We start from the raw sequence: 10543 nt of genomic DNA on the forward strand, positions 1-10543 counted from the left end.
AGTGAACACGCCATCAGATGACATACTTTAACCGGTGTTGTCGAGGCTTTTTGGGACACGGCTGCTACGTGTTTGAGAAAGTGAGGCGCTGGAATGCACTATACGTTAGAATTCTTACACAATGTCCCTTTGAAATGAGCTTCAGTAGTGTGTGTGGCCTCCATGTGCCTGTATCAGTTCCCACAACGTCTGGGCTTCTGATGAGACGATGGTTCTCCTGACGGATCTCCTCCCAGACCTGTATCAGGGTGTAAGTCAACCACTGGACAGTCTGTGGTGCCACGTGGCGGCAGTGGATGGAAAGAGACATTATGTCCCAGAGGTGCTGGACTGGATTGAGGTCTGGTGAATGGGCAGGCCAGTCAACAGCATCAATGCCTCTGTCATGCAGGAACTGCTGACGTGCTCAAGCCACATGAGGCGTTATACATCAGCAGGAACCCAGGTCCCACTGCAGCAGAACATGGTCTGACAATGGGTCTGAGAATCTCATCCCGATACCTAATGGCAGTCAGGGTCAGGCTAGCACATGAAGGTCTGTGCAGCCCTCCAAAGATATGCCTCCCCAGACCATCACTGACACACTGCCATACTGGTCCTGCTGGAGGATGTTACAGGCAGCAGATTCTCTACGGCGTCTCCAGGGAGCCAGTGGTCAGTCTGCCAATCCTGGTGTCCTCTGGCAAATGCCAATCTGGCTGCACGGAGTTGGGCTTAGAGCACTTGTGGACGTGGGGTCCTCATACCACCCTCATGGAGTCTGTTTCTGACAGTTTGGGCAGAAACATGCACATCATTGGCCTGCTGGAGTTAAATTTGTAGAGCTCTGGCAGTGCTCCTCCTGTTCCTTCTCGTGCTAAGGAGCAGATTGTGGTCCTGCTCGCTGGGCTGTTGTCCTCCTACGACACCCTCCACATCTCCTGGTATCTTCTCCATGCTCTCCACACTGTGCTGGGAGACAGCAAACGTTCTTGCCATAGCTTGCACTGATGTGCCATCCTGGATGAGCTGCACCACCTGAGCAACTTCTGTAGGTAGCAGACACCGCCTCATGTTACCTCTGGTGGTGAGGGCACTTACAAAATGTAAATGCCAGCAAAACTCAGCCAGAAAGGATGAAAGGGAAATGGTCTGGAAATGCCTGTTCCATTTGTACAACAGCAGGTGAAATTGAATCTCAGTCAGTGTTACTTCCTAACTGGACAGACTTATATCCCAGAAGTGGGACTGACTACTGAGTTACATGTAATGATTATGTGTTCACATTAATATTTTAAGCAGATATGCAGCTTGTTCACTGGACTGGCATTACTTGAATCCAATCTCTCTCTTTTGGTAGATGAGTAAAAGACAGAAGGATTGTCAGTGGGCTTGTTGTCATTTTGGGGCTAATTTAGGATTTTCTTTTTTCTTTAACTTGTCTTTTCCAGAATCGCGGCAAGCAGAAAGATGGTCTGACTGCTGTGTTGTGCAGAAAAAAATTTGCTTTGCCACAGGGATTTTAATGGGTAAAACACTCCTCTTGATAATCAAATCTTTTTTTTTTTTTTTTTTTTAAATTTGGTTTTCATCATATTTATTTATGTTGAATTATGGAATTTATGTATCTTGGTGGACCTGACTGGAAGGGTCAGAATAAAAAGGAGAATAATGAAGGAAAAAAGGAGAGTAGAAAAAGTAAGAGGAGACAAAGACACAACAGATAGAAGCAACGAGCTTTCAATCCAACCTAGAACCAGACAACCAGCTGCTACACCTGTACAGAAACACAACAGAGAATTTCCTACAGCTTTTACAGGTAAACTAAGCGGACAATCATCAGGAGTTCCTAAAAAATAACCAAGACAATAACAAAAAACAAACATGTATCACAACAACAACGAAAGTACCAAACACACACACACACACACACACACACACACACACAAAAGAAACTAAACACAAGTATTTCTTAATTTATAGAACCACTGGACAACTCAGTGACCGTGTCACCCGGGTTATCAGCCACAATCCTAGAGCACTGTTACGTACCCGTAAGAGAACGAACATACGAGTTGAGTAACGGGGTATATAAGAAATAAAACTATTTATTTACAAATAGTAAAATAAAACAAGTACAAAGGGGTTTCGAATCTCCAAAATCCCCAAAAGAAAACAATATCCTCACTAAATCTCAACCAAAAGCTCACTTAAACAGAAACAAACAAATCAGGCAAGATAACTGAAAGTGTCCCACAATAACGGGGTAAACGCCCACAGTGGCGGAATAGGTCTAAACCAAACAAACTTAAGAGATCACCTCAGGCAGGGATATAAGTACTTGTCAAACTAATAAACAAACTGTAACACTCTAAGTCTCTAATCACAAATTCACACAGGATATCAAACAGTACTCACAAGCGAAAACTCCCAAGCAGGCAAGCTGTGTCCCACTGTCCACAGCTGCCCCGAATGATCGTCTCTTTTGAGGCTGGCACTGCTTTCTGGTTGGACAGCTGATCCTGGAACTGGAGTAGTCGCTGGTCAATCAGCATGACGGAGAGGAGGAGTCCTGAGGAAGATCCCTGCAGACAATCAATCTGCCAATAATTCAATCAGTCTACAGGCTGGAAGGCCTGAGGGCCGTAACAAGCACAAACTTTATTTATAAAGCACGTTTCATGCTGAAGACAACACACACACAAAAAGAAAACATGTCTGCATACTAAAAATAAAACGAGCACAAACAAAACAAACAAACAAAAAAAAAACAAACACTGAAAGTCTTTCAAACAGTCGTACACACACACACACACACACACGTATACACACAACCCCTCTGGCATGGATTCCTTTAATTTCTTTATTTTGTCTTATGGAAGCTGCTAGGGGCTCAATAAAAATAGTGAAAAGTGAGGGAGAAAGCGGGCAGCCCAGCCTGCTGCCTCCCTTCAAACAGAAACTTGGAGAAGTTTGATCAACACATGTGCAGAGAAATTTTAAGTAGCTGTGAGTTTGACTGGAGGTTACCTTTTACACGTCCTAAACTCAGTTGTCTGATGGAAACAAAGTCTACAATAAAGCTAATTAGATGTAAACATGTTAACTGCAAAATAAATCGATAAATAAATCAATCTTTATGTAGTCCCCAAACCAAGGGGTCACCCCCTCCCGCTTGTCATCACTTAATCTACTAAGCATACGTACATTCATAGGATGCAGTTTCAGTCATTGCACTGACCCATTCTTTCACCTGTGGAAACTCTCATGCCTTCCAGTGCCTTAAAAGGACTTGGCAAGCTGTTACAGAAAATTACAGAAAAGTTACACTTGGTTATGTTGGGTGGCTGAGATTTATCCCCCAGTAAGCAGAGCTCTGGTTTGAGGACAATTTTGCTCCAAACCATACTTAAAACATTTAGAATCTGAGTCCAGAAAGATCTGATTGAAACACATACAGTGTTGAAAAGTTCCAGTTTCCCCTTTGCATTTCCGACACAAATCATCACCCAGTAGTTTCATCCTATACTAGATGGTGTGTAATAGTATCTATGTAATATGTTATATTCTGTCATGATTCCAGCTTTGTTCCTTAGTTTTCTTATGTTTCACGTTTTTGGTTTTGTCATGTTTTTGGTTTGTGTGTTTTGGTATTCAAGTCATGTTCATTTTCAGTGTTCTTGGTTTCTGCTTGTTGGTGCACCTGGTCTGATTCTTCATTCCACTCTTTGTACGTGTGGCAACTGCCACCAGGTTGGTGAATCTGTGGACTGACAGGTCCAAATACCTCAACTGTCTCTGTGCCAGCTGGCTGAAATCCATCAGCCAGCTCCACGGATCACACCTCTAGTGTCTCCATCTGCTCCACGCCTCTCGTCTCCAGTGTCGCCACCGGTTCTTCAGCACCCCATGCCAGCTCCCACCCCAGCACCCACGTCTTCTCCCCCAGTGTTGTCATCAGCTCACGTCCATGTTCCAGAGGGGGTCCCGGGTCAGAATGCCCCCCGTCTCTGGTGGTTCCTGCCAGAGCCCTCGATATACTCAGAGTGGCGACATATGTTGACTGTTGACTTGGGTCATGGAGCCTCCAATAGTTCCAAACAAACCCGCGCTGCTAGACTCTACTACGAAACCAAGCGGCAAACTCTGGCGGTGAAATGTGAAGCCTATGTGGAAGTGTAAAAAATTGCAGTTCAGCCCTCATCTGCTAGGGGTTGGCTCCAAAACAGAGAAATTCCCCATTGACTCCAGTGTTAAAAAAGCCAACTTTACAGCAGAAATAAACATGCTTAAAGCCTGGTACAAAAGTCCATTTTAGAATTAATAGGTTAAGTTTACCTTCATGACAACTGTGAGGGGGGTGAATTTTTTTCGAACTCATCCTTTTGGATGTTATTTAATCTTGAAATTTGGCATAATTAGGGGCGTGTCCTTTTGATTGACAGATATCCAGTATCTGCGGCAAGAAGGGAGACTGCAGCACAACTGTGGTTTTTAGCTAACAGTGCGCCTTAGCTTTAGCCCGCCTACCTTCATTAGCCGGTTAGCTCATGTTAGATCTGAGTTGGCTCAGTTAGCTCTTAGCTACTGGCAGCTTGGAGTTTGATAGACGTCAATCATCCACCCCCACACTCACAGCCCCCCTCTCAGCTCTGCCACTTTGCCTATTTTTGTATTTTCCAACAAGCTTCACTTTTGCTCTTCAGAAACCTGGGTGACGTCATGGAGGCTCCATCCATGTTTTATATGCAGTCTATGTACGGAACAGACAGCAGCGATCAAACTACTGATGGTGAAAACTAAATAAACATATTATTGCTGCGCATACATGTTTGTCACTGAATGCATTATTGTGTTAATGTTGATTTAAGTGACGGCTTACTTTCATCTATTAAAGCCAGCCATGTGGTAGCATGTAATGTCCCAGCAGTATGGACAGTACTTAAAGTCAAAGACACAATGCAGACAACACAGAAGATCCTCATCAGACAAGATCTGTCTCTCACTGGCATTTTAATGGTTTGTATATAAAAGTCCAAATCTGCACGGTTTCTCTTAAGCTACATTTAAAAAGAAAACTTGATCATGCTTAGTTCATATTCTTCCATTTTTTATAGTATATATATATATATATATATATATATATATATATATACACTACCGTTCAAAAGTTTGGGGTCACTTTGCCATGGGATTCAATAGGGAAGTGACCACAAACTTTTGACCTGTAGTTTGTATGTATATATATATATTTGTATGTATGTGTAAAGAAACACCATCTACATCGATGGGCAGCTTGTGCACATCACCAGTGAAGTACTCAGGGTCATTGGGTGCTTCAGGTCTTTGATCTTCAGACGCCCTCACCTGGGCAACCCAGTCGGGGGTGAGCAGACCCCGACTTGTGTCCAAGCAGCTTGCTACACCATGGATCCCCTCTTTTGATCCACTTTTGATCCACAACCACCTGGAAGCACTCTCTGCTACTTCACTGATGTTCTTGGTGGCTTTTCTCTCCTGCAACCCTCTGACACCAAGGAGCCTGAGTGTGTGGTGCAAAGACTGGCCTGGAAATCCCCTACAGCCTACCTCAATTGGCTCACAGCGTGCCCTCCTCCTACTCCTACAGTTCTCAACCACCTCCTGGTATTGGCCTTCTTGTGCTCGTGAGCCTCTTCAATGTGGTCTTCCCAAGGAACTATAAGCTCCAAAAGCATAATTTGCTTGGATGAATTAGATGTTAGCACGACGTCCGGCCTGAGTGTTATGGCAATGTGCTCTGGAAACTTCAACTGTCTCCCCAGGTCCACCTGCAGCTGCCAGTCATGAGCCAAGGCCAGTAAGCCTGCTAAGGTCTTCAGCTTTTTTGGAGGCTTCTCTCCTGCCCGGACAAAAGTGATGTTGCACCCTGCAGGGGCACCACGCTGGTGTTTGGCTTGCTGGATTCCTGTGCTGATAGCATCCCGTACTGTCTTCAGAACCTGGTTGTGGCGCCACGTGTACCTCCCCTTTCCCAGGGCCTTGGGGCAGCAGCTCAAAATGTGCTCCAGGGAACCCCTTGCTTGGCATAGTGGGCATGCTGGTGTTTCTACAAGACCCCAGCTGTGCAGATTGGATGGGCTTGGAAGGACATCCAAGGTCCCAGTTTGTCCAAGCCCCTTGTTGCCGCGAGGTCACTGTCCTGCTGCAACGCTCCTCCTCCAGATCTGCTCGGATCTCTTCCTCAATCAGCTGCCTGCTTCTCTCAAGGCCCTCTACAGTAGATGCTGAGACTTCGTAAATCAGCAATGGCCAGAGGAGTCTAGGCAGGATCCCGTGCTGGTAGATCCATGCCTTGAACTTTCCAGGGAGGCCTGACTTATCCACTACTGACAGCCAGAGCTTCATTTCCCTGCAAGTGGACTGAACTGCCGCTGTGTTTTTCAGTGTGCCGTCAAAAATCTCCCCCAGACTTTTCAGAGGCATCTCAGTCACTAATGGGATTTGGGCTCCATCCACTTGAAAGCGTAAATTATCCACCACTTTCCCTTTCCTCAGGACCAGGGATCTTGATTTAGATGACTTGAAAGACATCCTTGCTCACATAAAGATCCTTTCCAATCCAGGGAGGAGCCATCAGCATCCTGCCACTGATGTTGCTGTGACTGTTAGATCATCCATGAACGCTCGGATTGGGAGTTGGCGGATGCCAGATCTGGACAGGGGCCCTCGACATTCCACCTCGCTGCTTTGACAAGCATGTTCAAACAAACTAAAGCAACCATCACTACTGATATGGCACAGCCAGTGATGCCTTTCTGCAAACGGTGCCAAGCAGATGTTACTTCCCTTGAAGTGAATCTCAAGCTGAAGCTGCCGTAGTAGTCCCGAATAAGCTCACAGATCTTCTTGGGTACATGGTGTGCCCTCAGGGGTGTCACCACAAACTTGTGTGGGATGGATCCACTGACTCCTTATATGCCCTTTTCTCCCAAAGCCCTAAACATAAGGCAGAGCTTGAGTCAGTGGCTTTTGATTTGGGCATCCAGGTGCGTAGGATAGGGAGAGTGTTTGATGTGTGCTGGCTGTCTCATCCTGTATGTCAGTGACAGCTCTCTGGGAGAGCTATCCAGCATTGGTGAAACTTTTTAGGGCGCTGGCCAAAGAACCATCCAGATCCAGCAAGGAGAGGGTGAGATGTCAGGGAATGCACACTAAGATGACAGAGTGGATTTTTTTGTGGAGATGGCACTGATTAAAGATGCACTGGAGATTCAGCAACCTCTGTCACTTTTCCTTCAGAGAAGAGACGCAACAGCCGTCGGAGCAAATACAGAGGTGGGCGTGACACAGAGCTCACTGAAATCAACGAGGAAAGCCAACGGTGTGAACACAAAACGCATGAGGGAGGAATTGGAAAATTCAACATCTTTCAAAGGGGTCAGTGTGTCTCAGCCAGGTGATGGAGGCCTTTGCAAGACAGAAGAGTTTCGTGTGCGACTTTCTGTCTCCCTGGCTGACAACACTGAGCGCAGAATGGATGATAATGGCATAATCTCTGCTGCCGCGGCTCTTTATCCATCGAACTGGCCTCTGACGAAGACGAGCGCATAAATGATGAGAAACTTCTCACCATCCACAAAACTCTCTCACAGGAGAGAACATGCAAAAAATTCTACCTGCTGGTTTCAGTGTGATGAAAGTTGAACCTCATAGAAACAGGATGAATGTGTCCACACTGAACAATCTCCTTTTCATTGCTGTAAAAGGACCAAATGTATGGTGTCAGATTTAAGCCATAAGTCTAGGGGGCGCAGTAACACACCCACGATAAAATGACACTCTCTCACACGCGTAGATATTAACTTTGCGCGCACAATCTAACTGTCTCACACACGTAGATATGAAGTCTGCGCACAATCTAACTCTTCGGACGCTACACTACAGGCTGCGAGCGAGGGTGTCAGCTCTGCGCAAGCAGGACTCCACCTGCGCGCGCTCTTTCTCTCGCCGTTTATGCTCGCGAGGTGAAGCTCTGCTCGCGCGGAGAAAACACTTTTGACACTTGGGGGCGGATCAGGAGACGTGGGGGGGTTGAGCCTTGTCCTTCTTATGATTGGTCACTTTCAGCCCCGATCCCGCCCTCACGGACATCATTTTTTTTCTGTGTCCCATTTCAGGGTCTGCACACTTCGAAGTGCGCAGACTACGTAGGCTACAGAGTGGTCCTCCGTAGTCTACACACTTCGAAGTCTGCTTAACGTTCGTGAAATGGGACAGCCTACCTAGTCTACAAGAATTTCCCATAGCAACAACACAGGACGTTTAATCACTTAAACCTCAGAAATTACTCGTAGGAAACGTCAGTAGACGCTGAACACGGAGCGGCAACACCGACAGTTTAAAAAAACAAAAAAAAAACAAAAAAAAAAAAACGGTTTGAGGCTCTGTTGTTTTCCAGTCGGTACACACTTCATTAACCCCTTAAAAGTAACTGAATATCAAATATTACCGAATTTTAATGTCACCATTTAACAAACATGCTTTAAATGTACTTGGTTTTGTAACGTTTATACTAAAGTGTAGTTAAAAAAACGAACTTTTTTTTTAAATAAAACTTTATTTAAACTTAATAAGACTCTTCTGAGGTTGCTGATTCGCCACCGTCCTGTGCGCAACGAATTGTGGGAGAAAAGAGGCCGCGAAGGATGCATCACCAGCATCCTTCGTTTGAGGCCAAACGAAGTGCGGATTCGAAGGGTGGATTCGGAGGGTCCTTCTAATTCTGTGAATTGGGACAGTACTTCGCGCACCGCGATGACGTATGTGGCCGACGAATGACCGGAAATTGTCTTGCAGGAAAAAAAAAGATGTCCGTGAGGGCGGGATCGGGGCTGAAAGTGACCAATCATAAGAAGGACAAGGCTCAACCCCCCCACGTCTCCTGATCCGCCCCCAAGTGTCAAAAGTGTTTTCTCCGCGCGAGCAGAGCTTCACCTCGCGAGCATAAACGGCGAGAGAAAGAGCGCGCGCAGGTGGAGTCCTGCTTGCGCAGAGCTGACACCCTCGCTCGCAGCCTGTAGTGTAGCGTCCGAAGAGTTAGATTGTGCGCAGACTTCATATCTACGTGTGTGAGACAGTTAGATTGTGCGCGCAAAGTTAATATCTACGCGTGTGAGAGAGTGTCATTTTATCGTGGGTGTGTTACTGCGCCCCCTAGACTTATGGCTTAAATCTGACACCATACAAATGTTGCCTCCTTCCCGGCCCGCAAATGTGCAGCGATGTGTTTGAAGCAGGGACACCACGCTGCTACTGATCCACCAACCAGAAAACATTTTGACAGCACATTTTTATTGTATGTGTTTACTGTGTCATATTTTATTTTAAATTTATACAGGGACCTTTATTTTAATTAATTTCATTTATTTTTATTTAACACAAATTTAAGTTAAAGAACAAATATTTCTGCAAATGCAGGCGTTCAGTTCTAGTTTTAAAGAAAAGAGACCGTACTGATGTTGTTATATAACCTGAGTTAAGCCAGTTTACAGGAGGAACAACCATTTTTAGCCTGTTTTACTGTTGGTCCACTGTTGTGGTCATTTTTCAAAATAAAAATGTTTCTCAAAATTATCCCCTCCCCCCTCTGTTTTTTTCACAAATCGCACCCTGCCTACAAACGCTGTACACTCTGCAAGACGAAGAAAATGGGATCAGCTGGAACGAGACACTGCAAGCAGCAGAGATGGGGTCCACTAGGATGAAGTCTGGAGAGCAACAGACCAAGAAGGGGACACCTGATGCTGGTGAAACAAGCAGTCAGCAACTAAGTGAGGAGGAACATCTGGAGAGGAAAGCGGTCAGCTTCAGACCGGAGAGGGGACACATAAGGCTGGAGAAGAAGGTGATCAGCTGATTACAGAGGATGAGACACATGATGAAGATGATGTATGTGTACAGTCAGATAGTTGGAATTTCTTTTTTCATTCTATTTGTGTAGCAAAATGTGCAAGTTTTTTGTTTTTGTACATATCTTAAACATGAATAATACAGTGTGTCAATGGCATCTTTTTGACTCTTCATGGCCCCTTTTAAGCACATAAACAACCAGTGTCAGTTTTGATAATGAAAATTACATTACTTTCATTTTTAATTACATGAAAAAATCTTGTGGTAAACACTGAATAGAAAACATGATTGTTAACCAGATGACAGTTTTACTTTTTCATATAAGTAGTTTTTATCAAAATTCTCAGTCAGAATAAACAGTAGCAGCACAATTGCAACAAAAGAAAATGCAGGATATGCACATATAATAAAAACACTTAAGTTGTGGCATAATATCGTCAAGTAATGTAGAGAGAGAATTTCACATCTTTGCATGGAAATTTGAACACTGAAACAATATAATGTCAAATTGTGCCAAATACAGTTCAAACTATGTTTAAGTTTATCAACAAGAGGACCAATGAGAGCAGATCCAGAAGTCTTCTTTAGCTGCTGCAGGCTGTAGACCTCCATGATGACCCAGGGCTTCAGGGGAGAGTCAGTCAGGTGCTGGGAGTGCAGGACCTGTAGACAC

At 44.9% G+C, this 10543-nt stretch overlaps 1 pseudogene; it reads right to left on the reverse strand.

The window, feature by feature from the left end:
* Positions 1-5332: 5332 nt before the first annotated feature.
* Positions 5333-9079, reverse strand: LOC121649042 (annotated as a pseudogene).
* Between the last annotated feature and the right edge of the window lie 1464 nt (positions 9080-10543).

Source organism: Melanotaenia boesemani, chromosome 11 (assembly GCF_017639745.1).
Source record: "Melanotaenia boesemani isolate fMelBoe1 chromosome 11, fMelBoe1.pri, whole genome shotgun sequence".
NCBI classification, from domain to species: domain Eukaryota; kingdom Metazoa; phylum Chordata; class Actinopteri; order Atheriniformes; family Melanotaeniidae; genus Melanotaenia; species Melanotaenia boesemani.